This window comes from Eumetopias jubatus, unplaced genomic scaffold, assembly GCF_037043125.1.
Source record: "Eumetopias jubatus isolate StellerSeaLion01/CBP00866 unplaced genomic scaffold, mEumJub1_p1.0 scaffold_9, whole genome shotgun sequence".
NCBI lineage: Eukaryota > Metazoa > Chordata > Mammalia > Carnivora > Otariidae > Eumetopias > Eumetopias jubatus.
In genome coordinates, this window is record NW_028274815.1 from 44,456,458 (window position 1) to 44,483,387 (window position 26,930).

At 42.3% G+C, this 26,930-nt stretch overlaps 1 protein-coding gene across 6 annotated transcripts in view; it reads right to left on the reverse strand.

Annotated features, from left to right (window-relative positions):
- The window catches only part of CTNNA2 (catenin alpha 2), a 944,211-nt gene that overhangs the window by 354,240 nt on the left and 563,041 nt on the right, over positions 1-26,930 (reverse strand). The window lies entirely within an intron of this gene.

Genomic DNA, 26,930 nt, shown 5'->3' on the forward strand with positions numbered 1-26,930 from the left:
GAAATAAAACACAACAAAAACCCCGCCCCACAACCTTCAGGACAGTCTATCTTAAATTTCATATGAGAACTCCTTCCTTCCTTTGAAGATCTGTCCATATTCAGGAATCTGAGAGTGTAAAAAGGTACCAATCATTGATTTTTTTTTTTGTAAACTAAAATGTTTAAAATAAAATAGCATTTACAGTTTTTACAGACTGGTGTAACCTAAATGAACTGTTACCTGTGTTAAAAGAGAAGCAACAGTTAAAATGTCCTTCGTGTGTGTGTGTGTGTGTGTGTGTGTGTCTGTGTGTGTGTTGGGGAGGGGGGAGAGGGTGCAGTGGCCGGAAAGAAAATCCAGAAATTCAGGAGCATAGCAGTTAGACTCAGTTTGAAATATTAAGAAGGACAAATAAAGCTCATGACTAATGACTGGGGGGAAAAGCAAGATCTTTCATATTATTTTTAGGGGAGTGCAATACAATCACTGGAACGCAAGTGAAAGGGAACTGAGGACTGAGCCTCACTGCCCAGCCCTGAAGGCAGAGATCATTACAAATAGCTTTTAAAAAGGCAGTGTCAGACTGCCAGTGTTTGTCCTGTGAACAAGAAACATCTTTGCACTTAATACAACCATCTTTCAAATCAATTCAAAATCTCACCCCCAAATGCCACTAGCTCCTAATTCTCCTATGCCTTTGATTCACCAGAGTGGTAGCATTTGTGCCCTTTGCCGGACTCTCCCAAGTGAAAGAGAGACCCTCAGCTTCTGTTCACCACAATCTGACTGAGGGGAAGAAGGGGAATAAGGTAGAATACAAGTGTTGGCAGATGAAAGCTGTACTTCCCCGGAGCACGTTGCTAAGACTGCAGCAAGCTTGGGCTCTGGGCAGTGACAGCACACTCCTAGTTACTTTGGGGAAGAGTGAGAAAAATCCTACCTCAGGTTGAATGCTTAGTGGGTAATGACTGATAGCAGGAGACTTTAGGGGCAGACTTGATACAGAAGTGATGGGGGTGGGGTGGGACAGAGGAAGATCACGATGTGTTCCTGTGTTCAAGTATTACAGAGATGGGAATAATGTGTTAGCCCGGAACAGAAAAGCTGCGTCTTTTCAGATTGCCCTTTTGTATAATGTCTGCGTTCCCTGTGTTGTTTTACTTTTTTTTCTGTATTGGGATCAATGATTGCTTCTTCCCACCCTTCACAGGTTTTCCCGTCCATCATTGAGATTTAGGTTGTTTACTGAACTAAATTAAAGAGTAGTAGCAGTTGGTGGGTGCGGGGCAGGGAAGCAGGGAGGAGTGCTGTGTGTTGGATGAGAGGGGTCGTTCACTCGCTAACACTTTAAGCAAATATATGATGGAAATAAATGGAGATGGAGAGCAGATGGTGAATACTGAACCAATACCCATGCCCAGAAGTCTTTTTCAAACTCAGGTGCTTACCCTTCTGAAAGATTCTACAGCCCGACATGTTTCTTTCTTTTTCTTTTTCCTTCCTTCTTTTCTCTTTCTTTCCTTTCTTTTCTTTTTCTTTCTTTCTTTCTTTCTTTCTTTCTTTCTTTCTTTCTTTCTTTCTTTCTTTCTTTCTTTCTTTCTTTCTTTCTTTCTTTCTTTCTTTCTCTCTTTCCTTTTCTTCCTTTCCTCCTTTCTTATCTTTTTTTTTTTTTTTTTTTTTTTAAGCGAGACATTGAAATAGTAGGGAGAGAGGGAAGGGGGAAACACACACACACACACACACACACACACACACACACACACACACACGCCACCATCTCCCAAATGCAAATGCCTCTAGCCACCTATCTAAAGAGGAAAAATCAGCTATCTGAAATGCAGAATATCAACACCAGGAGGTTTACTTAGGCTGAGGATTGGTAGTAGGTTTCTCTTCTACCTATGGAGAAATCCATTTGCCTAATAATACTGCATGTAAGGGGCCCTTTCTACAGAAATGCTTTGCAAATGTCTCTAAGATGTTAAGCCTTGGGAGTAGAGTTTAAAAACTCTCTCTCTCTCTCTCTCTCTCTCTCTCTCACACACACACACACACACACACACACAGGCACGCACATGCACCCCAGCTCATTTTTCCTGACCAGAAAATTTCATCTTTGTTTCTAATTAAAACATGACATTATGACATACACCATGCTCATATTATCTATTTAGGTGAGAAGAGAGGTGCTTTATTTGATAACTTTGAGGAGAAGGTTTTGGATTCAGACTATGCATGACAATTCGGGGCTGCCGTTTTAAATATCATATCCCTCAGGGGCAAGGGTAGTAGGAACAAGGTTTGCTTAGGGGTGTGCCATCTGTAATTGAACTCCAGTAAAGAGATCTCTTCTAGAAGACAACATACCCTTTTTTGGAAAAAAAAAATTCCCAAATTGTGGCAATTGAAGGAAAGTTCCTTGGATTCCATTGACTTAATCTCGTAGGAAGACTACTGGAATCCAGTGCCAAAGGCTACTTCTAGCTTGGTGCATTAAAGCCTGTGTTGGTGTGCTTATAGGGAAAGCTTCCAAAAGCAAATCCTTTCTGGCAAACATCAGAACCACAGGTACCCCCTACCCCCAGAAATATAGATATTGGAGACTGTAGAGTTTATTTCCTATACCCAAGACCTTTGTTTCTTTCATTCTTCTTTTTTCATTGTGGTCATGAGAAATAGCCAGAGAATAATTGTGCCTTTTTTTATGCTCCTGACAACCCCCACCCCCAAATGACTAAATATCACATATGTAGAATTTAAGTCCATGTACATCTAATGAAAAATCATTGTAAAGAGGAATCTGCAATCTGGCAACTGGAGAGAAAATGCTAGCCATAGAAAACTGTTCTTACTCTGTGTGTCTGTATATCTCTGCATTGTGTGTCTTTGTAGCAAATATGTTCTCTACACAAACAGGAATGCAGCTCACACCATTTTATGCTCCTGCACCTCCTGCTTTAGAGAAGGACAGGGGGCAGGAAAAGGCAAGAATAAGGGAAATCTGTGGTTTTAACTAAGGTTTTGTGACACTTGAAATCTCTTCTTTCACAAATTAATCTTTAAGCTTCAAGAAACTTGCTCTGACCCCTCTAAGGGACTACTGAGCATTTAAAAGAGAATCTACTCTTTAAAGGTGTAGCACCTTTTTTATGTGTTCTTCCCACAGAGGGTGCTAATATTGTTATCCTGTGCTATCTGAAAAGACTTTAAGGCCACAGTTCATGTCTCTTCCTGGCCATTGTGATGGATTAACCCCACATTTGTAGTAGCTTCCCAGAGGATCAAAGTTCAGCCATGGCACAGAGGTTTTTTTCAAATATTTGTATGAAAAAAAGTCCTTTCTGATGACAAATGACACTCTTAGACCAGTCTTAGCCCCAAGTAGTCTTTTAGGTTGTGCCAGAGGGAGCAGCTTAAAGAATACCTATCCTTTGGCCTTCATTTAGAGAAAAAGCAGCCCCTGATGCTCAGACTTTAGCCGTGATGGTTAAGAACACCAGTCCAAAGCACACCCCATCCTCTCAAGACTGCAAGTTGCCATCACAAAGAAGATTATTCCAGTAAAAGGAAACCTTTTTTAAAATCCAGTTTTTATATTCTCCCAAGCGCCTCAAGTATTAGAGTACCTTACATTTCCTCCCTGCCTGCAGGAAGGCAGACATTTGGTATGACTTAGCATCAACAACACATTTCTGAGTATATGTAAATAATTAGAGGGGCAAATGCCACGTGTTTTTCCTCCCCAGTCTCGTAAGCAACTGCACACAGATCACTGGAGTGCTCAGGGGTTGCCTGTGTTTTTGGTTATGTTAATTGACTTGTTATCAAGTTTGGTGCCTAGTCTATCTGGCATCACCACATAGAAGGGGACACAGTGGGTCACATATTCTGGTAAAATAAAAGGCATCGGATACCTCTCTCCCAGAGAACATTATCAAAAGGCCAGAATGTATATCTTTTTTGGAGAATGGGTATTATAATGTTGCAGGGTAGTCAAAATAAGCATCCATTATCTCCTCTAGATAGGCGGTTATGTTGGTTGATTTGGGTTTTGTCATTGATGGAATGACAAATACCGAGGAGTTAGCAGGAATGTGACTATTAAACAGGCGCCTGAAATACATTTTAAAAGAAGTTTAGGGACACACACACACATTTTACATACATAACACAGATGTAACCATACACACATGCATATATTGCTGTATTCATATAACCATCTGTAGAGCCACACACACAATTAAATGACATAACTACTTTCCAGCATTAATTGCCCTCCTACTTTCTTCTTCCATGATCAAAGTGTTCCTCAAGAAAGGACCTGATAAAATCAATCACAATTAAAGTGTAAAGGTGGCTGATGGTATTTTCAGGCATCAGTTAAGGACTTGGTAGATGCTTGCAGGCTGGGGGATCTTTTGAGCTCCTCTTGCTGTAGGAGAGTGTAAGCCTGCTACCTACTGGTAAGAGCCAGCAAATGGCAATGCATTCTTTTGATAGTAACTTCCTAACTAATAAGTTCCATCTCAAGGTTAGGAAACATATTTCTCCATTAAAAATATTCTACTCTGATTTTTTCCCAGGGATCCAAGCAGCAAAATTCTTAACTTGTGACTGGGCACCATCTTCTGGCCCTCCTCAGTAGACCCAGTTTCCAAAGGTCTCTGGTTTTTTTGCTCAGAGGCCATGGCCTGGCCACCACATCCTTAAGGTTTAGTCAGAGATGTAAACGAGATGGAGGGACTCAAATTAATTGAGTATGGGAGCCTTTGCCTAAATCCCGATATGTGAGCGATACAGGAAGAACCTGAGGTGTAGAGACGTTCAGTGCTTTGTGCGAGGTCACACAGCTCGTAATGGGGAGGAGCACTGGTATTCAGGTCCAGTGGCCTTTTCACTATACCCTATCTCTTGTTTCCTTGAATAGTTGCTCCCTTCCACTCCTCTACCCAGCAGAGCCTAGGATGACCTGGACACAGGGCACATGGTCACATGTTCTTGTTGGATGACGTAGGTACAACGTTTGAGTCTAAGAATTTTCACAATGACTTCGCTTGCTCTCGCCTCTGTTAACTGGCTAATGCAGGACTCTGCCAACAGAGGATACCTCCCCCAGGCTTCCAGAAACAGAACCGTCCAGTTAATCACCCAGTCCAAACTCTATCCAGAGGATTTTAGACACAGGGAGTAAGGTATAGGCATCCACCCATATATTTTTGTTGAGGATTTGTTCACATTTTTTTCTTGGTCATTAAAAGGACTATGTCTCTATGGTTGTCAACCAGAGGCATATCTGCCACACACTCAACAACTGGTAATGTCTAGAAACATTTTATTTTCATGCATGGTGGTAGGGCCTACTGGCATCTAGTGGGTAGAGGTCATGGATCCGGCTAAATATCCTACAATGCACAAGAAAGCCCCCTCACAAATAATGGTTTGTTCCAAACTCTCAAGAGTGCTGAGGTTAAGAATCTCTGCTCCATGGTATAAAATAATGAGGTTGTCTAAACCAACCTATTATGCTCCAGCTTTGCATGGAGTAGCCTTTCTGATGAGTTAAGTTTTGGTTCACCCAGATCTATTCTCTTTGAATCTTCCTCTCTCTTGCCAGAAAACTGAAAGTCTAAATTAAAAACCCTCAGGTTGGTTGCTAATCAGCAAGAGGACCTGTAGTTAGCACATGCTTCTCAGAGAACATATGGCAAAACTTAAATTAACTGGGACGAAACTTGTCAGAACCCTCAATTGACCCACTTTTTCTTAGCAATACCTCATTTAGGAAACAGAAAAAAAAATCAAGTTAACAGTGGATATTTACTTAACAAGAAGGAAAATGAGAAACATGGTATTTCTTCCCGAAGGTGTTCTGAAGTCTGAACAAATTTAGCCGACCTGCTCGTGCTTTCTCCTTCTCCAACCAAGCCTGGAATGTCTCTTGAGGTGGGAATGGGTTTCCCTGTAAAAAAAATCAATGTGCTTTGTCTAGTGAGTAGGATGGACATATTCTTAATCAGGGAAATGATCACAGACCTTAGAAACAGGATGGTCTAGAGATGCAGGCATCACAAACCGAAATGCATTTGGGAGCCAGGCAAAGCAACACAGGTAAATGAAGTTTATAGGCCTATGACATTATGAGGAATTTGGAGAGTCCACTTAAAAACAGGCAATTCACATTTGACTGGCCCTGATTAATCACAACACTTCTGCAGACCAGGTCAAGTGACTGCTCTGGAAGTTCAGGGTCCAGAACTCAAGAGCCGTGCCCTTTAAACCTGGTGCTGTTACTCACATGCCATGGGTTCATGTGGTGCTCATCTTACTGCACTAAGTCTCTGTCTCTTTGCCTTGAGGTGGATTCATCCAGGTATTCACTAAGAACCCTTCCAGTTCTGGGCTCCTATCCTACCACATTTCCCAACAATAAAACATGAAACAAAAGTGGCTTTCAAGCTAGTGTCACTTAAAATTCCCCTGAACTCCCATTCCCCAGATATTCTGATTCAGCAGGCTTGCCTACATATGAATGAAAAAAGGTAGATAAAAAAAATCACAGAGACAAGGGCTTCAGAGAGGAGGTGGGGATGCTGGAAAACAGATGAGAAAGCACAAGCAGGTGTGGGTGGGAAAATAGGGTTTTCAGAATGTGCAGTAAGAGATAAAAGGAAATCCTAGCAAGGACTCACTCACACTCACCCACACGTGAGACCGGAGGCTTAGGAATGTACTCTGAAGCAGGCCCAATAAAAAAAAAAAAAGCAGCTAATGAATGCCACTGGGTAGGGGTGGGGTGGGGTGGGGGCTGGGAATGGGGGTGGGGGCAAGTAGGGAAGCAGTATGGAAAAATATTTGTACAGGACTCCTAGAATAACTTCCTATATTATATGCAGTTACAGTGAATACTGGAGTTCAGAGCCCTTTTGTAACATGAGAAGAGGTGGGAGGGACAGAAAGAGGGAGAGATGGGAGAAAAGTAAAAGGCCAGGTGAGCAGAGGCAGGGGAGGGGAGGGAGGGGGGAAAAGACAGCAAGAGGGAATTCTATTGCTCAAATAATCATCCTAAGTAGCTGTAACGCATCAGCTCAACTCCTTAGTCCTTTCTTTCTTTATGCTGGTCTACCACGTGGGCTATTCTCTTCTTCCTAATGTGATGCTGGGAAGCCATTTCTCCCCTACTTGATGAGAAAAAAATAAGTCATTGTCTAGCTGCATCCTCCCTTCTCTTGCTCAGCCAGGAGAAAGCTGTACAGGGGAACCACCAGGGAGCTTGAATGAACGCGGATGCCCTGGGTCCTTCCCCAAGAGATTCTGATTTAATTGATCTGGAGTATGGCTTTGGTGAGGAGATTTTTTTTAAAGCTTCCCAGGGGATTCCAAACGTCAGCCAAGGCTGACAAGCACCGCGCTAGAGGGTCACAAGCGTCACAACAGGTACAGCTCAGTGACTGACCCCACCCACTGGTTGACTGCAGCTCTTTACACACGGTGGCTGGTGGCTGGGCAGGACAGGGTCTTTGCCAAGTAAGGAGTTCCCACCCTGACTCCACCTGGTGGGGCTGATATTAGGAGAAAGATGTGTAAGCATAGATGGACTTGTAATTTGTCCCTGAGCACTCCATAGTTTACAAAGTACTGTTTACAATTAATGATTTTATTTGCTTTAATTCCCTCAACAATCTCACAAGGCAGACACAAACTTGTCCCATGTTTTTTAAGACAAGAAGACTCCAATGGGAAGAGGTTAAGCAGCTTGCACAAGGTCAAGGCTACTGCCAGGCCTGACACCCAGAATCACCTCTTCTAAATTCTGTGCCCTTCCCCTTCCAACGCTTCCCTTTCCTTCCCTGCTTGAGATATCAATCAATAAGTCTTCCAGGAAGAGTCCTGGAGAAAACATATTGCACACATGGTTCTCTCGCACCCTCTCCTTCTCCTGCTGGAGTCTAGCAATGACAAGGTTTGGCATCAGAGTTGCCCCACTGCCCCTTTGGTGCCCCCACCCCTGCCCATGCCTGACATTCTTTTCTTTGCCCCAGGAACCTCTATGATGCCTCAGAGACATCCAAATAGGTGCCAACTCTTTCCAAATACCCCAGCACCAAAAGTTCCCTTTCCACTAGACCACTGCCGTCCACTCCTTTGCTACTAATGCTTTACAGAATGTGAAAACTAAATCCCAGTAAAAAATTGATGGATGGTGATAATTGTGTGTGTGTGTGTGCGTGTGCGTGCATGCATGCGCGCACGCTTAAAAAAAAGGACCTTCGGGGGAAATAACAAAGAAATTGCTCCAATGTTAGAACTTCAGGTGCTGAAGCAGCTGGGTGATGTATATTTGGACAAGAGATCCTCTGTTGTTCCCCTCATATGAAACGACATAGACCATCGCTCATGTGTAAGACCAGGTCTGCCAATAGTTTAAGGGCTTAAAATAAAGCAAGGATAAAGATTGAATCTTGCAGCATACTTTATCTCCTTAAACCAGTGTTTTCTTTAAAAGTCATGTATTATTAGGTGTTCACCATCAGTGTGTTTATCTTCAGTGAAGAATTCTGAGTACTGCAAACTACGTGCGGCAGGGACCTCTATCTCAGAGATACAGTAGGCAACCCTGGAGAAAAGGGAGAAGGCCCAGTCAGTGGCAAGCGAGAGCTGCATTAGTGTGCCACAGGAAGGTCCGAAAAAGTCAAGTTATACACAATTAATGGAACAGTGCAACAATGTGTCCCCAAATGGCCAAGGCAATCCTGTCACTTGTCTCTCAGCTGCAGAATAACCATGCACTGTAATGATTTTGTCTCTGCTCCACAGTGATTGCATTTGTGGTAAAATCCATATTTCCCTGCAACTGAGTCTGTGTATGTGTTGCATATGTTTTATTCTAAGAATAATGGTCCTTTTTGAAATTCAGCCTCACTCCTTTGCTTGCCGTCCAGGTCATTTTTATCTAAGTTTCTCATATTGATCCTATTTTGCACACTATTTCAAAAATCATAAAGGTCCAAAAAGAAAAGAATAAACATGCTCTGGAGAAAAAGAGTCTTGAGAAACCACACTGTAACTGAAATGGAGCTAAGGGAACATATCACTCAGATTTTTAAATTCTAACTCTATTGGTCAACTCATTCAAAGTGGCCCAACATTCCCTGTGTCGGGATTAAGTAAATATGTGTTGAGTGAACAAGAGAACAATTTAACTTGAAGAAGAGGCCTTAGCAAGAGGACTGTGCGACGAATTTAGACCCACCAGATTCACCATGAATGTGTGCAGAAGAGACCTCCATTTCATCCTGTTCCGTGTATGAAAGGTGACCACCCCCTGGGAAGTGCTTATTAAAATACTTTCCTTACTAGGTGCCTGGCAACCTGCTAAGTCCTTAACATCTTCTCAGTTAAACTCTGCAATAAACCTTCACCCCTCCTTGTCCAGAGAAGTATTAATATCCTCATTTTACAGATGGGTAAATTGAGGTTTAGAGAGGTTCAGTGACTTGGCCAAGGTCACTTACAGCAGAGCGTGTCAAGCACTTGACTCTGGACACAAAATGCTTGGGTTCAAATCCTGGCTGAGTGAGTTTGGCAAGTTACTTAACCTTTCTGATCCTCAGTTCCTTCATCTGGAAAATTGGAGACAGGATTGTTATGGGAATTAAGTAAGTTAGTATTGAGAATTAAATAAATGAGTTATTCTTTGTAAAGTGCTTAGAACAGTGCCTCGTACATCCTGGTGCTAGATAAGGATGATTTTTGTTGTTGTTTTGTTTTGTTTGCTTTATATTCTTTTATATTGTTAATAAAAGATAAATAAAACAAGGTCACACAGCCAGGGAGGACAGTTCTACTCCAAAGCCATGCTCCCCCCTTTCTCTTCTGTGATAAGATGATATACAAAACTTTGAGTTTCTGAAAGCATTGGGTTTGAAAGGAAAAGATAAGGAGGCAGAAGATGGAGTCCAAAGACCTTTGTTCATAGCTTTGGTACTGGCTCAGACCTCGGCCTCTACACTCATGTTTGACTTTGTTCTGGTTGTGAACTGGCTTCGCTTTGCCACCGAGGGCAGGGAGCCCTGGTGAATGTACCCACCTCTGCAAGATGTGCATGCGCGTGCATGCCCCTCTGTGTTCCCGTGCAGGTGTGGCAACATCCAGTTTCCACATGAGCTGAAGGCTGATGGCCAGAGTGGTTCTTAGGAGTCTTTGACGATATAGCAAAACTCATTTCTACATCAGAGCTCTTTGCTCTGTGTACTCAATTCCTGAAGGTAGAAAGCTGCTACACAGCTTGCAACTGTTATCCAGCTCCCAAAATCTTATTTAATACCAGTAATATTAAATCATCCTGGCCCCCGGGACACTGCACATATATCTTCAGCCCCTAACAGATTTGCTGGTGTTTATTTAAAGATGTTTTTTCTCTGTGTACTAACAGCTACAGTTTGATGTTGCTCAAGCAAATGTAACGAAAGGAGACACATCTGAGGTGGACTCTCTTCTGGGAGAGGAGCTTATGTGTCAAGAGGCTGAATGTAAGTTCAGTTTTGATAGTAATTTGCTGCTGGCCCCGGGCAGGTCTGGGCTACCTGTCCAGGCCTTTTTTTTCTCAAGGGTAGGAGTGATTTTTTGGCTTTCCTTTTAGTTGTCCCATTTAGTAGGCAGGGTGTGGAGTTAAGGGGGTGGAGGGGTGGAGTAGGAGTCATTTCCAATACATTCCTCTTTACTGTTGCTTATCAGCAGGTAAAATGGTGAATTCATCAAACTTCCCTGAAGGAGAGGTTCCACCCTCCTTGGAGACCTACCCAACACCACCGACAGAGACTAGGTTTGGTTGGAGGAGGGGATGCGCTATTTTGTACCTAGAGAATTTATACTGAGAGGTGACTCTTTTAAACCACTGCCTGTTCCTTGTGTTTCATTCACAGAATGGTTCAAGAATGCTCTGCCCCTGCTTTGGACGGGCATTATTGGGGATACTCTGGCTAAAGTGAAACCCCAACACATGAATCTATATTGCAGGAAAAGAGATAGCTCCTGGGAAATTGAGGACCACCTTCTGTTTGCTGACTTGTTTTCTTTCTTCCCATCTCCCCTCCCTGCCAGTCTCCCTCCCTTCCTTCCCTTCCTTCTTCCTTCCTTCCTCCTCATTCACTTCTTTCTCTTCTCTCTTTTTTTTTTAAACTGAATTCATAGTTATGAGTTACACTATGCATTCCCAATGGGGGCAATATTGAACCAAGGTGGTAAAGACTGGTTCTTGAGAGGGTTAAAAAAATCTTACTCATATGTATAGAGCACAGGTGTATATATCATACAGAGTACATAAACAGATACACAATATATGTGTGGTAGTAAAATTTCAGAGAGGGCAACTGGGAAAAAATGTGTAAAAAATCTCTTTAGTAGAAGATAATGAAAAAAACCAGTTTGAGAAACACTGAGATAGACAATGATTAACATGGGGAAGAGACGATAGTAAAAGGTTAAAGCATTATGGCAGGTCACCATTTGAAGACTTTGAGAAGGTCACAGGAGGTCTGGGTTTTTGAAAGTGAAAACTAGAATTCAGAGATTATTTGAACAGCAGCATATAATTTGGAGAACTTGGTCTTATCAGCCCCTCCTGAATCAACACCTCCCAGAGTTGTCCTTATTTGGAGGCTTTATGATATATTAGGGGGAAAAATAGGTAAGGAATTAACAGACAGAATCCTGGTCGTGGCTCTGCCATTTTACTGACGTAGATAAATCACCACCTTTTCTGGATTTCAGTTCCCTTGTCTATAAAATTCAGAAAATAATCCACACTCAGCCTGTTTCACCAGAATCTGGTAAGGATTAAAGGAGATAATGTAAGTGACAATTTCAAATGCTTTGAGGTACTATGCAAAGATATAAGCAGTGGGCATAAGAAGAGGGTGGTGACATGTGGGTGGCCACCCACACAGTGTGACTTTAGAGGGCCACGTTTCAAACTTTCCTCCAGAGACACTAACATCCCTGCTAGTCACTGCTCTGAATTAAGTCCTTCCTGGCTCCTCTGTCTAGAGCATATGCAGCAGGGAGGCAACTAAACTGTTTACTCCTTGAGGGATAGGCCCTCATCTCACTTGACTTTGTCCCTCATCATGTGGCACAGAGTCTGACCAAATGGCCTTTGGGCAGGCCATTTTTTTCACCTCATGAACCTTGGTGTCCACATCTCTAAAATGGACATACATTTGGTTTCCTTGCAGGTTCTTGGGAAGAGTATCAGGGATCATGTGTGTTGTGTCCGCCACACGCTGGCGGATAGTGAATTCTCAAGTAATGTTCGTTCCCAACCTGTGTCACCAATGCAGTTACACAGTGTGTTTATGCAAATAGACTTGGGGAGGATCTAAAGGCATTAGGAACAACTAGTTTCTGGAAATGGATTCTGGAAAGGGGCTATACGAGGTTAATTTAAAGAGAACATTACATTAGTAATGTAAAAATTGTCTCCATAGCGGGGAAGGCTGGGGTATAAATTAGCAACTACAATAAGTGGGAAGAAGGAAAGACAGCACCTTCTCTATTAAAATCAGCTGGAATACTTAGTTAAGAAGGAGGTTACAAAGATCCCTATCACAGTGGTGCTCCAGGACTTGTCTCAGAGGATTTCTGTGTGTGTGTGTGTGTGTGTGTGTGTGTGTGTGTGTGTGTGTGTGTGTGTGTGTGTGTTTCAATACAATGGTTCTTCCCCGATCTGTCACCGGATTCAACCCGCAGTCCTCTTTTGCTGAGCATGCCTCTCCTCAGCAGCATATACCTGCTCCATCTCCAGACACCTTTGATTGAGACTTCCCATAGAAGGTGGAGGCAGAAGTCAACCTTCGTTCCGTTCTAATCACTTACTGCCTCATATGACTGCCATCAAAAGTGCACATGCTGCTTCTCCGAGCCCTCATGCACAGGTGACTTCTCTGGTCCCACATCTGTGGGCTGGGGACACTCAGTGGTCCTGGACCCCAGGCCAAGCAGCACTGAACTGCAGCAAAATCCAGCAACACATTCAGCAGCCAGCAGCCCGCTGGGCTCTGCGGGTTCACCCAGGGCTACCAACCCCAAAGAACGGGGATGAAAGCAGATGGGAAAGAGGGAAAGGGTCTGTTTGTGTTTTTATTTTTTACCAGGCTCAGCTCTTTGGGAAAAAGAAAAGAAGAATCGTGCTCAGAGCTGGTGCCCTGCCAAGCTCCCTCCCCTCCCTTGCTAGTCCAAGCACTCCACCGTCTGTGCAGACTGCATAACAGCAATTTCTGGAAACACAGGGAAAAGTCTGGGCCAGTCCAGAGGCTGTGGATTCCTGGTCTCGGTTTGGTGGGGTTTTAGGGCTTTTATGTTTCACCTTAATTCTTTTAAAAGCTGCCAGCTTTTTGAAGCACATCTGTTATCAACAGCTTCTGTTTGTAAAATGAGACTGAGGTAGCCTCTGTAGAGAAATTCCTGAATCTTCTCTGTAGTTCAGTGCTTCCACTGACAGTTTGGCTCACAGAGTACAACTGTGGTAAATATTACAGAATGTTAATAAAAATGAGATAAAACACCTAGGGATCTTCCCCCCCCCCAAATTTTGCTTTGCTCACTACTAAAGTTTATCTTGACAGAAAATTTACTTCTCTGATCCACATCATTCCCCAAAGCAATTTTCCAACAGCAAACATAAATTTCTGGTGATCGCTAAGAGGTTTTCAATCCCTATGCTAAGGAGGCCATGGGGTTTCAACTATTTGTCTCACCTTCAGGTAAATACCCCTCATTCCTGACACCATCACTGGGGAGACCCTGGGCAGCAACTAGGGCAAAAGCCTGAAGATGAACTTGTAGGTTTCCAACATAAACAGGCTTGGTGTAGGAGATGCTTTGAGTGTCAAGACTGAATCCTGAGGTGATTAAGTCATTAACTAAGAAAATAATTGCCTAAACCCACACAGCTGTGTCCTCAAAGGGGCTGAAGCACTAAGTAAATTCAATGAGTGCCTTGATAGTGCCCTGAACTTTGACCTGGTTAACACAGATTACATATAAATGCATAAACTCTTATCAGAGCTGTGAGCTGAGCATACAGCACGAGACAAAATCTGTGCCCTTCTTTTATGTGGCATTGTGCTTTCTGTTGCTTCAGCCTTCAGGACTCGGGGGGTCAGAGTCTGATCCTTCTCTTCCTCCCCCTCCTCCTCCTCAGCATTGCTTTTGGTTCACGCAGATCTGGTACCCCTGGAGGAGGTTTTGACTGTGTACACCGTGAGTCTCCTTTGCAATGCTGTTCGCAAAAAAGTAGAATTCGGTCTCTGGATCTTACTAGATGGAATCACATAAAGTAATATAGATGACAGAAATTTTTAAGTTGTCAGTTTTGATGAAAACATAAGGCACCGTTAGGGGTCTTCCTGGTTTATCCGAACCAATCCACAGGAGCCTGAAGTCATTTCTGTCTTCCTCCCTATGCCCCTGCCTTCTTCCTCCTCTCCTTCCTCTTCTACTCAAATTTTCACCAGGATGCAACATCCAGTTCAAGTTCTAAAGACACCTATGAAGCCTTTTCCAATGACTTCGGCTCTCTGTGGTCCTTTCTCTTGCCACCAGAAGGTGTTAACCACTCATTGACCTTAGCACCCATGTTTGTCAGTGTGGACTGCCCCAGGATATCTTCTTTTCATTGTGTATATTACTAAGGCCAACAAGTGAAAGGGAAGCATTGGCCAAATGCACTGGCAAGGTGCTCAATAGCATGTTATGATTTGATTTGTTATAAGTAGATACTTAATCAGCAAGACAATCTAGAATGCAATTTTGTACTGTGATGTTCCATTTTAATAAGGAACGTTTCCTATTTAAAAACAGGATGGGTTAGGGGCGCCTGGGTGGCTCAGTTGTTAAGTGTCTGCCTTCGGCTCAGGTCATGGTCCCAGGGTCCTGGGATCGAGTTCCACATTGGGCTCCCTGCTTTGCGGGGAAGCCTGTTTCTCCCTCTCCCACTCCCTCTGCTTGTGTTCCTGCTCTCGCTGTGCCTCTCTCTGTCAAATAAATAAATAAAAATAAAATCTTTAAAAAAACAAACAAACAGGATGGGTTAGTGGGAAGACAACTAACAACTCCTCTATCGCTCCTCTATACTAATTGTTAGAAGGAGAAGAGAGTGCAGGGGAGTGTTTTCTAAGGCCTCCTGAGGGGAGGTCTTGCAGAATCGTCTCATAGGTTATTAAAGAGAAGGAAGTACTTGAAAGGGGTCACCTGGCAGCATTGTGCCATCTAAAGTTAGGTCTCCTTAACTCCTTAATAAGACAGCTCGTTATTTGTTAATTCTCTACTCTCATCTTCTTTAAAAAAAAACAAAACAAAAAAAAACCTCTTTATTTTATATATACATATTTAAGATTTTATTTATTTGACAGAGGGAACACAAGCAGGGGGAACAGCAAGCAGAGGGAAAGGGAGAAGGAGGCCTCATGCAGGGCTCCAATCCAGGACCACGGGATCATGACCTGAGCCAAAGGCAGACACTTAACCGACTGAGACACCCAGGTGCCCCAGAACTCTTTATTAAGACATTAAAATCATCCAGTAAGAACTAAATTCAGTCCCACTGAATTTACAATGCCCCCTGCTATAACTGCTGTTGAAGCAGGAAGGCAGAATGCCTTCCACTTGTGTTGTCATGAATAAAATTATTCTGCTCACACTAACTGTACCATGGGCAGGGAAACTGAGATAATGCAAGCACAAATACCTGGCATGCTGCCTAGAATCGGTCACTTGATGGTTATGAATGGCCGGCCATTCCCCCCCCCCCACCTTGTCCCCTTCTCTTTCGTTCCTAATCCTTCCTTTCCCTCCCCTCTCCTTTGCCTCCCCTCTTCTGTTCTTCTTATTAAATATTCATTGTATGTAGTGGCTAGAGAAATGGCTAGCTGCTTCTCCAGCTCTAAGAGGGCACAAGGACACACTTCCCAGCTTCCCCCAGCTGCAGTGAGCGGGGTGGTCAAGGGGAAGCATATACAACCTGTCATCATCTACTATAACTTGTGCCATGCCATAAAAGTGAGTACTTTCCTAGCCTATCAAACAATATTCATTGAAAACAACTCAAATACTTACAATTTCACTTCTCAGATTACATTTGTAAGGTTATTCCCTTTGCCAAGTTTATCTCATACTTGCTCTTTGATTCTTTATGCCCACAGACACTAATGTACACTCCTTAGAAAATGACTTCTTAAAACCCTTTAATGACACATTTCAGTAATTTCAGCCCCTACTCTCAAGCCCACCTGCTTAAAGCTAATTTGTGTATTTCAGATTAAAACCATTTGTAAGATGCTTATTCCTGCTTCTCTCTCATCCTTTATATGCCCAAAGACTGATTTGGAATATCACTTAGGCTTGATTCCCATAGGTTCAGAAGCTGCCCTTATTATGAGCTCCAATGACTTCACCTCCAGAAGTGAATCACTTAATAGTCTTGCGTCCAACATGCTGGATGGACTTAGTCTTTGAATTTCTGATGAGCTCATAACCCTGGCCTGGGCCTTAACAAAGTACTGTCTTAACAGTGCAGATCCCACGCAAGCACCCAGGGACATTTCTGAATATAACTTGTGTATAATTAATCTCTGGTCACCCTGGGGATCCCAAATCCCTTTGGAGCAATGGAGCCAAGAGGCAGCACTTCAACTAATAGCCAATAGCATTTTATGGCTCTCTTGAGAAGGCAAAGAGAAATGATGGTATTTCCATGCAGCATTTCAAAGAGAAACGCTTTGAGGGGGAAAATCAACTTACCAAAGGAAATAAACAATACTTAGTGTTCACTGAATGCCTTTCAGATATATCTGAGAATCCTTTGCCAATAAAAATTTGCTATCTGTTTCAAAGGGTAAAAGACAAAAGAAAAGGAGAAGGTTAGCACACGATTATGCAAGACCCAGGGTTAGGCACTCCACCGGTAGGTGAAGTAGCCCTATCCTTGAAATATTTTATCTAAATGTATGCTTCCCTGCAGGGCTCAAATCAAGGGCAGGTGCTTATGTTTTGGTTGTATTACCTAAGGCTCTAGAACTTAAGGTGATATGTATACCCTGCCTATACGCTGACCTCCCCAGAGTGGTGGGTGGACAACTGAGTAGCACAAAGTCGAAGTGGACAAAGCTCTTGACTGGAGGCAAAGACCGGGGACCATCCCCAGTGTTGCCTCTAACGCAGCTGGGTATCTCTAAGCAGTGAAAACCCTGTGGTACTTCCAACTTCCTGGAGCATGGGCTGGTGCCAGTAATCATAATCTCCAATTTGTTTTGTACCTTAGAGTTACAAAGTGCTGCAGCTAACATCCCCTTTGATCAGCTCAGCAAAGAGGTGAAGAGAGGAAAAGAAAACAAATATTGTTTGAAATCACACAAGGAGACAGGTCCTAACCTTGGCATTTATAGAAACTTATGTCATTTACTCCTTATAACAACACCACTCAGGGAGGTATTGTTGAATTGGTGAGAAAACTGAGGTTTAGAGAAGGTAAGTAAATGCCCAATACCCAGAGCTAATGCCATTCTTCCTATTCCAAATCTAACAAACGTCTCTATTGTTGAACAGGTATAGGTGGAAAAGGGAACTTGATCCCTACCTTATGGTGGAACAACCTCACATTTTCATCAGGTGGCCACTCAGGAGGTGAGGTCATGACAGAAGTCTCAGGGCATTGACCGCTGTATCTCATTTAGGCAAGAAAAGTAAAAGGGTACAAGGCTCCCTTTGTGATAGGATAAAAGGGATCATGAAAAGCCTCTGCCCATAGAAATCAATTTTATTGGTCCAGTTTTTGTTTTTGTCAGTATTCCATTCCACCATTGGTGGGTACCATCAAAACAAGCTGAGAGCTGAAGAGCCAGGACAGAAGATGTACACATTTAAACAAAATAACTAGTATTATAAAATTGTATAGCATCCCAGCTGGAAGATACCTTCAAAATCACAAAATCTAACACCCTCATTAAATAGATTAAAAAGCTGAAGATAGGCAAAATGGTTTGTCTATGATGACTGGGAGAAAGAGTAACTGTGTCAACACTGGACTGCACTCAAGCCAATACCTATCCTAGAGAGAGTACTTAACACATATTTGCAGCATGAAAAGACAAATGGAAGAAACCTAACTCTCAGGGAAAAGTCTGGTACCCTTGATTTCCATCACATTATCAGGACATGTAGTGCTGTAGAGGTGGCTGCCTGAGCTAGAGACTGTTCTCTGTTCCTCTTGCTCAGATGGGGCATGAGGCTACCAAGGCTGTTTGACTCAGTAATCTCTTTTCTGGCTTAACCATCTTAGTCACCCATCAGTCTTCCATCTCCTCCCTCTCTTCATCTCTCTCTCTCTCTCTCTCTCTCATACACACAAAAACACCACACACACCCCAAATGCACAAATACACCCACAGGGAAGTACAAAATCACATATGTGATGGGAGATAAATGCGAATTCAGTCTCCAACAGAGTAATCTATCCTTTATTATTGCCTGTAAAATGCTTTTTTTAGTAAAAAAAATAGGCTGGGGTAAATTAGAAGATTAGCCATAAATCTTCCCTCTCCCTACATCAATGACATTTGGTGCAATACCACCTCTGGACTTTCTTTGGCCAATGGCAAAGCAGTGGAATATGATACCAGTGGAGACTTGGAAAGGGCTTGTACAACAGAACATGTCCTTTTGCTGCTCCTGGGGACCCTGGGGCCCTCACCATGTGAACTAGCCTAAGCGAACTGATGGATGATGTGAACATCCGGCCAGAACCACAGCCTGCAGCCAGCCAACTACCAGACACGTGAGACCTTCAACTACCAACAGATGGCAAACACATAAAGGATCCCACCCAAGATCATCAGAACTTTCAAGCTGAGCACAGCCCAAATTGTGAGCACACAGAATCATGAGCTATTAATTTCTTTATTTGAAATTATTAAATTTTAGTCTGTTTTTTAGAGCAAATGCTAACAGATACAGTACTCTAATAATAGATCGTGTAAAATGAATACTTAACTCGATTTGCGGTACTGTCTTATTTCACATGATTTTCACTATTTCCAAGGCAGTTATAGAGGAAGAAACTGAGGTTTAAGGCGGTTACACTCACATACCTGGTAAATGGCAGGTAGCACTTCAAATCCTAATCTCTCTGATGTCACAACAGACTGTTTTTAAGATTTTATTTTTTTAAAGTAATCTCTACACTCAACATGGGGCTCAAACTCACAACCCCGAGATCAAGAGTCACGTGCTCCACCAACTGAGCCAGCCAGGCACCCCACAAGAGACTTCCTTAACTACCATCCAAACCAGGAAGACAATTCAGTGACAGATGATCTCAGAACCATGTGGTCTGAAGAATGTGGGCAAGGACTGGATTGGTTTAACCTGCAGGAAGCAGACTCTTGGGCCAGGAGAAAAATTTTCACTCTCCCGGTAACTGTCTTATAGAGGACAGAACTGAGAGCTCTGAGGAGAAGGTATCTGATAGCTGAGATGGCTTGTGGAAAGGAGGAAGCTTCTATTAAAGTGTGATGCAGAATGGAACAGAGGCACTCAAGGGAAAGTGAGTTCCCTATAACCAGAGATATTCAAGGAAAGAAATTTAATTCATCCATGAATACTCACACTGAGTTCTGCCTCACATGTACTCATTTTGTTCTTCTCATCAGAAAGACGCTCTCTTTTCTCCTCTTAGGGTCTATTTTCTACAGAGTCTTCAAGTTCCGAAGTCCAATCTTTTCCACAAGGCCTTCCCAGATTCCCCCAACCACCACCAAGCTTCCTTCCTCTGAACTTGTACCAACAATACCAGTTCCCCTCTACCTCTCAATATAACTCAATTCCATTCCATATTACCATGTAGACTAGTGGAAGGTTAGAGGTTTGGAATTGCACAGACCTACATTTGAATCTAATAGTGTGTTTTACTTATCTTCCTGGACTACTTCATGAGGCGGTTATGAAGATACATTGAGAACATAAATAGAAAGTGCTCGGTTGGCATGGTGGCTCTTTAGTGTTACCGCGGTCCACACATTCATCTGGTCTCCCGAAATAAACCTCTAGGCAGGAAACGTAACTTATACTTTCCTGACTCTACCGCCTCCCAAAACAGGTAATCAGCACATAGATGATACCTTAAAACTATTACTTGAACTGATTTAATAACTCCTCAAGAAGCTAAATCCAAAAAAATTTTTATAAAATAAGTCTGTGGTAAAATTAAAAAAAAAAAAAAAATCTGGTCTTTGTCCCTGGTTCCTGGCAAAGAGCTTAAGAAACCCTTGGAATTTCCTGAGTGACAAGATGTCTTTATTGTTAACAGACCATTCCTGGTGGGGCTCTGAGGTAGCTTCAGGATGGTGGTTAGCAATCAGACCAATTGCATGGGTTAGAACTTTGGGCCAGCCTGACCTCTAGGGAAGGAAGGGGGACTGGAGATTAAGTTCAATCACATGTCCAAGGATTCAATAAATCATATCTGTATAATGAAATCCCAATAAAACCTCTGGACACCAAGAGCTTCCTGACTGGTGAACACATTCATGTGTTGGGAAAGTGATGTGTCAGATTTCACGGGAAGGTATAGAAGCTCTGTGTCCAGACACTCCCACTACCCACGGACCTTGTCCTATATGTTTTTTCCATTTGGTTGTTCCTGAGAAGCAGCCTTTAAAATAAAACTGTAATCTTAAGTAGAGTACTTTCAGTGAATTCTGTGAGTTCAAGAAAATTATGGAGCCTGAGGGGGTTGTGGGAATTTACACATTTGTAGCCAGTTGGTCAGAAGTGCAGATGACCCTGAGATTTGCAGCTTGTATCTGAAGTGGGGGCAGTCTTGTGAAGGACTTGGTCCTTAACTAGTGGACTTTCAGGTAGTATCAGAATTGAACTGAATTGTAGGATACTACATTCAAAGAATCGGTGTCACAACCCACGGTCAAATAACTGGGCATTTCTTGGTTTTTAGACTATCTCTTCCTGGATCAGAAAAACAAAAAAATCCAATAAGCTGTATTAAAAATATACACACTTAGGATACTTTTCTTTAGAAAAGAACCCCATTATTAATTGTTTAATTTTTTTCTCCTCTATTACCAAGTTAGTATTTATCAACCAAAGAATGTCACTGATGGGAATGGAAAAGAAATCTCCTAATGAAATTCACAAGGAAGAAAATATTATGACATACAACTTAAAGTATCAATTCTTCACTTAAAAAAAAGAAAAATATATGCTATTAAATAAATTCGGATATTTCTACAACATGCGGTAATGTAGACCATGTATTTTCTTTAACCAATTAGTTTTGCTTGAGTGCTAAACTACAATTGAAAATTTTTACTTTAAAAGCTTACCCATTTTTATTCATCCCCACCCGTCCCCCCATTTCTTGCTCTCTCAAGGAAAAATTTTGTAAAGAGTGACAGACTTATAGTCCCTGTAATTTCCCGGGGTAGTGTTACTGGGGTAAATGAGGTGTCAGGTTCCACACTTATTCATCACTTATTAATTAACAATATCAACAACTCCTTTTTCATTACTGATAACACATTTTATTGACTACCAGAAGGATTTTTTATTGCAAAACTTATCTCAAAGACTCTTTCCTGTTATCTATTGCAATAATTTTTAAAAAATCATCATTCAATCATCATTTTAATGACTGATCATTTTCCCCCCTCACTAAAGTTATATCATAAAAGCCACTTAATTAAATTGAATGGTAATTGAGTGACTTTAATCATGCAAAGAGTTAAAATGAAGGATGCTCTCTCTCAAAGTCTGACAACATGTAATGACGTGTTTTGACCAATGCGGCAAATTCTAAGAGCAAGCAGAAGGTCGATGATTATCTTGCCTTTTGGTATTAAAAACAAAAGAGCTACCACTAGAAAAACCTTCTGCTCCTTCCAGCTTTGGGACAGGTTCAACCCTGGAGTCCTAGGGTCTGACTTTAGGCAGGTTCTCAGGAAGGACCAAGGAAAGCAAAGCCAGTAGCTAGAGAGAACTCCAGGAACAAGAATAGATTTCTCTGAAGTTTCCAAAACAATCCTTCGAAGAAGCACTTATTATACACCTTCTATATACCACACTTTGTGGACGAGATACAAAGATGCCCTTCCAGGTACGTGCAAGGGGCTGGGAGACCCTAAGTGAAAAACGAATAGATGCTTTCAGGAGAAATTTTAAAAATTCACCAAGGAAGTGATATATGAATTTTGAGAGCTGAGAAGTTCTCTGGGTAACAAAGCCACCCTAGAATCGAAAAATATGCCAACTGAGCAGAAGCTCAGCCTGCAGGCAGGACCAAAGGGAAATACGGATGGGGAAGCAGGGTGAGGCAGACTTTATGCCCAACAGGGAAAAAAGACGTAACTGAACTAATGAGAGTTTGCTCCCTGGTAAGTTCCAGACAGAGACTACCCCAGGTGGAGTTGTCACACAAAGCAACCTTGCAGCAAATAAGGAGATCACGGGGAATTAACTTCCAAACCCTCCTCTGTCCAAAGCCACGGTTGCCCAAGTAGCAGTGAGCCGTTTCTTTTTATTTAGGATTTGGGATGAATATTCAGATGGAGGAGCTTTATCAACACATGTAAAGGTGGGCATAAGGTTGCTCAGGTGGACACAGAAAACATGCCTACACATGCCCCCTAGTTACGTTATGAAGCTTGTGCTCCTTCTAGGGCAGAGACTAACACTATAATGAAATCGAGGTACCTGACAAGGCGCAGGGCTATGGGCACATTCCTGGAGCGGGTAGAAACTAGATGGGGTTTTGGGCTCTCTCTCATGTAAGGAAACAAGGTCTTGCTTGTTCCTAGGCTGGAACCCTATCATTTAACCTTTGAGTCCAGACTTCTGCAGTGACAGCTAGTGGATTGGTTAGCGTGGTCTGAGCTAACCAAACAGTTGGTTGAAAAAACAAGCTTTACATTTTCTGCTAGTTTTAACTTCATTAACCCTATGGGGCATGGTTTCAATCCTGCAAAAACAACTCAGGAATGTGAGTTAGGTCAATCTTTACTTTGAAACAGCACTGGGAGTTTCACCATTGATTTAGTGTCTCAGATGTGGTTAGGCTGTTTCCTGGACTGGTAGAGACTGCTCATTTTTGCATTCCCTTTGTTCCCTTAAAATCTTTAACTACTGAGGTTTTTGCATTTCTTTGTAATTGTAATACCCCCTAGAAAGTTCTGCAGGAAGCATGCAAGGAGAAGTAGAGCTGGTGGGGCAGAGATCACCGAAAATAGCTGGGGGCCTAAAATGACTTCTTTTGTGTCATGCAAGCTCTGTTTCTTCTTTCCTTTTCTTGGAACCCGTAACTCTTTCTGCTTACAATGTCAATTAATTGATTAATTAATTAAGATTTTATTTATTTATTTGTCAGCGAGCGAGAGTACACATAGGGGGAGTGGCAGGCAGAGGGGGAAGCAGGCAGAGGAAGAAGCAGGCTCCCCATGGAGCAGGGAGCCCGGTGTGGGACACTATCCCAGGACCCTGGGATCATGACCTGAGCTGAAGGCAGATGCTTAACTGACTGAGCCACCCAGGCGCCCCTACAATGTCAGTTTGAAAGCTGGACAAGGACATGACTTGATTTGTTTCTTAGGAGGATCTTCCTGGAAGCATGTTGTTAGGGACTTGGGAATTAGAAATTGAGCACAGAGGAGAAGAGAAGATCCTCAAGAGACTGGTCGCCATAGCCCAATGCAGAAAGGACCCCCATAAACCCAGAGAAGGCTGGCTTTTTAATGCTCTTAATGCCTTCCCAGATCCTGGTGATGACATGGGAGCCCCAGAGTGAAGACTACTGATGTACAGTTCATAGCTATGAGACGAAAGAGTACTTCTGAAATCTGATCTCATGAAAGGACATTCCTTGACCAAATTGTAAGGTGTGCCTCATGCTTCCTCAGGCATCCAAGGTGCTCATATTGACCTGCCGGCATATCCAACTGTCCCCTCACTGTCTTGGCCCTTTCCATCTCCTGCCACCATGCCTTGGATTTGCTGCAGAATGTGACCTGGCCAACATAACATAAGGGTCCCACATCTCATTCTCCCATGATTCTGTTATGTGCAGATAGTTATCTAATCCATAAAACAAATTTGTTAAAAACTGTTAATGGTCCATTCATTCATTCAACAAATATTGATGGAGCACTTTCCACATGCCAGGCATTATGCACTGGGATATGGCAATAGCAGAATTAAATAAGAGCAAAAACAAAAATTCTAGCATTTTCACAGAGCTTACGTTCTAGTGGGGAAAAATACACAATTAGAGACAAACAAGGAAAAGATGGAGGATAGGCAATGGTCCATACCAGGAAGAAAAGTGTAAATAAGAAAAGTGGGGTGGAGAAGGGTTGCAATTACTGAGAACAAGATATTTGAATGAAACATTGAAGGAGCCAAGGGAGCAAACCATGCAGACACCTGCTGCAAGAGGACACACAATTGCAAAGTTTCTTGGCAGGGGTGTGTGGTACAGTGGAGGACTAGCAAGGGGGCCAGTGTGGCGGGAAAAGAGTGATGGGGAGGCATTATAGAGCTCAGAGAGGTACAGTGGAGGGGCCTGGGGCTGGTCTTACAGGCCACTGTCAGGACTTTCCCTGAGTGAGATGGAAGCCACTGAAGGGTTTGAAGTGACATCTCAGATTTAGGTTTCAACAAGATCAGTCATGATGCTGGGTGTGACTAAACAGAAAAGGGCAACGGTGAAAGCAGATAAGAGCCAAGGCTGAAGGCTGGATGCTGTTGCAATAATTCAGGTGAGAAGTGATGGCATCCTGGACCAGGTTTTTAGCAGTGGATGTTGTAGGAAGTGGGCACAAGCTGGCTCTGTTTTGAAGGTAGAATTGACAACCTTTATTGTTGGGTTGGATTGGGGATGTGAGAGAAAGAGAGGAGTCAAGTGAATTTTGGCTTGAGTAACCGAAAAGATGAATTGGAAAGTTCACCTTCTTCCCTCTCCACCCACGTTTGTTAATCATTATGATTAAAAATAGGAAATAAAATAAAATGCAACAGTTACCGTGTCTTAGTCTTACTCCCTCCCTCTTTCCCTCTACCAGGTTTGTGAATGCAATGAACTGATGCCTTGGACATGTTCTAAACTTAGGTACAACAGAAAGGCTTTTCCAACTGAACTCTCTTTCTAAACCACCTTTGAAATGTGCCCAGAGTTCCACCAAAAGTGGAACTTTTTTGGAGATCCTGAAAAGTTTGGTCTTTAGGACTTCCCAATAAAAACATCTATGCCTTTGGAGAGAATAACTCTGATACTATTTTTCAAACAAATAAGCTGACAAAAGAGTTGTCTTGTGGGTTGGGTTGCCGGATTGAGTAAATATAAATATAAAAACATCCAGTTAAATGTGAGTTTCAGATACAGAATAAATTATTTTTAGTATGTCTCAAGTATCACATTTTTTGTTCACTTGAATTTCATATTTAACTGGATGTCCTGTATTCTACCTGATAGTCTGTTTGTACATGAACATATGTGGAGTTGTTCATAGCTAGCCCAGGACAGAAGAAGGAATATAGAAAAGGTGGGGAGAAGAGGGAGACCACAGTTTTTTCCACTTCTCTCCTTACCCTGGATTTACTCCTAACCCTTGGGTCTTTAACAGCAAGCGGTTTTAAAACTGCAATTTGCAACCACCAGTGATGGTCCTTGGAGGAAATAAACATGGAGAGATTTAAATAAAACTTATAGCCTTTGGAAATCACATTTTGAAAATGTAGCCAACTCTGTAATTAAGTTCCAAATTATTTGGTGCAGTTGGTTTGGCTAACAGATGGAATGGTATTTTTGTTCATCCTTCATCCCCCGAGTTAGTTTCCAGCAATCCTGAGTGGTGTGTTTCAAGATTATTTCCTGAGTGACAGTTACATGTGTCTAATAATTTACTAGAATCAATGGATTTCTTTAAATGAATTCAGTGAACAGTTATTTATATAGATATGAATAATACATTTATAAAGGGGAAAAGAAGCAGTTGGGAAATACTTTTCAAAATGATGTATTGCGGTAATGATAAGTAATTATACACCAACATACTACTTTCTGATAAGATGTAACCAGTGCTATTTCAAACAGTCTTTTCCCCAGTGGTCCTCTGTGATTCATATTACAGTGGAATCTGATCTAAAGGGAAGATCTAAATCTTCCATCTACAAGGCAGAGAGCACTCACAAAAAGACTCCTATAGATCAGGGTGATATAAAACCTTGCTAGATGAGACCCTTCAAGGCTTTAAACTGTTAATCTGATCCTTATATGGGATTTTCTCCCAGATATTTAGTGTTTACTGTATACACCTGCGTTGTGTACCACTCAAAACAACCCTCTGAGGTAGTTATTCCTCATATCTTCATTTTATGAAAAAGGAAAGTGATACCTTGAGGATAAAGAAACTTGCCCAATGTCTTATAATATATACACACACATATACCCCATCAATACCATCACCATCTGGGGGCGCCTGGGTGGCTCAGTCGTTAAGTGTCTGCCTTCTGCTTGGGTCATGATCCCAGGGTCCTGGGATTGAGCCCTGCATCAGGCTCCTTCCTTCGTGGGAAGCCTGCTTCTCCCTCTCCGACTCCTCCGGCTTGTGTTCCCTCTCTCTCTCTCTCTCTCTCGCTGTCAAATAAATAAATAAATAAATAAAATCTTAAAAAAAAAATACCCTCACCATCTATCCTTATTATATACTCTACAAATATATTTCTCAATTTTACATGGGAAAAGAGAGAGGCTCTTTTTCTTGCTTTCCCTAGATTTATACCTTCCCATCATATTGAAACCTCTGCCATTCCACTAATAGACAACTAGTCCATGTCTTCTAAAAGGGCATCTCACATTTGTGGGGGAGGGGATTTTATATTTTCAGAGAGTA